At 38.0% G+C, this 2171-nt stretch overlaps 1 long non-coding RNA gene across 1 annotated transcript; it reads left to right on the forward strand.

Moving 5' to 3' along the window:
• The first annotated feature begins 204 nt into the window (after positions 1–204).
• LOC116412308 lies at positions 205–424 on the forward strand. Its single transcript, XR_004223654.1, has 2 exons — positions 205–250; positions 356–424. It is a non-coding gene; the product is annotated as an uncharacterized LOC116412308 (long non-coding RNA).
• Positions 425–2171: the final 1747 nt, after the last annotated feature.

The raw sequence follows: 2171 nt of genomic DNA on the forward strand, positions 1-2171 counted from the left end.
TAATCCCTATAAAGAATGAATTTTGATTAATACACAAAAATCTAGCCAGGTATTGTCTCCATGTCTTGATTTCTATTGGTTGCTATACTTCTTGACTGGTATAAATATTGGTGTGCATTTTTTTTTTTTCAATCTTTTCTGAACTTAAGTTGATCTTTGATTATTTTAGCCCCATCGAGTCAGATGAGGAGGACTTCGTAGGCCCTGTGAATGAAAAAGAGGCGGAGATGCAGGGACCTGAGCTTGACCTGTAAGTATAAGTGTCATATGTACATCTAATCTACACCTGTCTACAGAGCAGTATGTGTTTCAATTTTTTTCAATCTGAACTTTTTGTTGATTTTTTTTAATAGAGCCCTGTTGAGTCAGAGGAGAACAATGCAGACCCCTTGACTGATGACAATGATGATGATGATTATGATGATGATGACAAGGAAAATGAAGAGATGGAGACACACAGTCTTGTTGGAGGGCAGGACCAGTAAGTTAACATACACAAATATATTTTAAACGTCACCGGTCACTGCTGTAATAAGTACAGATTTTCAATCATTTCTAAATATATTTTTCTTTGGACTAGGAGCGAGACCGATTCAAATTATGTTCTGCTTAGAAGAAGAATAATGGCTGCAGGGATGTACACAAAACACTCTTTTGAATGTGATATTCTTGCTCAGTTCCAAAAATATCTTCAGCAAGAATTACAAGTGAAAAGATGGTCACAAGAGGAAAGAGTCACACCTGTCTATGTAAACATTTGTTGTTTACCTTTGTTATTTTGCTGTTCCCATTTCCTCATAATGATTTCTTTTCCTATGTCTAATTTTAGGTGGCAAATGTGGCCAGGTTTTTGTATTTCATGGAAAAGCGTCCTTAAACTTTCTGACAGACATACAGAAGACATTGGACTTTTTTACTGCACTGGAGAATTTGGGGAACAGTCATGCCACTATGTTCTCATAAATGTTATTTAAGAGTGGAAGGACACACTCAAAACCCAGCGTTTCTTGGTGTAAAGTCCGTGTGTAAATAGAGTGTTCAGTGTGCTGAAGACCGTAGTCTCGTGCTGCTTCCTGTTGGTGTCAGCTCCCCTTTAGATGAGCCTCAGAAGATGCATGTATTGAATCGTTGGAAGCGCATAAAAATAAAAGTACAAAGCAAAAAAAAAAATATATAGTGCAGATCAATAGAGTAATGAATGATGTTAACACCACACGTGCTTAATGGTATACTGATAAAAACGTGTTGACCCAACTCCGTAGTGAATGGGATATATAGGATGCTCACCAGAACACCATGAACTAGAGCATGTAGGTCCAACCTAACAGGGCAATTGATTGGAGAAGGTCAAATACAGTGTAGCTGTGATAAAATGGCAATGAATAAAAAGTCTCAAATGACTCGTAGCTCAACGCGTTTCGTGTGCTCTCTGCATGCTTCCTCAGGAGCAAATGGATCCAATATACCTATCAGTATCCATATTTATACACAATACATTATTCAAACAATGCGGAACACCGGCGTCAAACCGGAAGTACAATTATGACCATTTCCTATGAGACACGTTGCCATAGTGACGCGTCCCCCTCTACTAAAAGTGCGGCGTGTATAAGTGTACGTCGGCTCCATGCCCTATCAGGAGACCGTCACCATAGGAACGCGTGGTCCTTGCATGAAGTAACCTAAAAGTAACAATGCCTGTAAACTTGTAGGGAGCACAAATAACGGTCAAAAACCTTCATCAGAACATCTAATACTAAACATCTGATTAATGGCAAAATTGAATAGCACATATAAACTATAAAACATGTAATGCCAATAGGCCACATATATGCCGAATAGACTCTGGCTTGCTGTCGTTGTTATGGTAACCTGCCACTATATTATATAAGATGTGGGAAGAGGATTATACAATAATAAACATTAAAACAATTTCTTAATGAAAATATGGAATAAATATATATATAAAAACCTTTTTTTTTTGTCATCTATCCTATATGATATAACCCACCAAAATGGTATTACCTCCTAATAGTATCAAAAGGCCACCAAATCCAAATCAACATTAAGACCCAAAGGCTGCAAGGTGTTGAGCTTAAAAATCCAATAGGTCTCACGTTGTCTGAGCCTAATGAAGCGATCACCACCCCTGATGTTGGCGGGGATCTGTT

This window comes from Xenopus tropicalis, chromosome 7 (genome assembly GCF_000004195.4).
Source record: "Xenopus tropicalis strain Nigerian chromosome 7, UCB_Xtro_10.0, whole genome shotgun sequence".
Lineage (NCBI taxonomy): Eukaryota > Metazoa > Chordata > Amphibia > Anura > Pipidae > Xenopus > Xenopus tropicalis.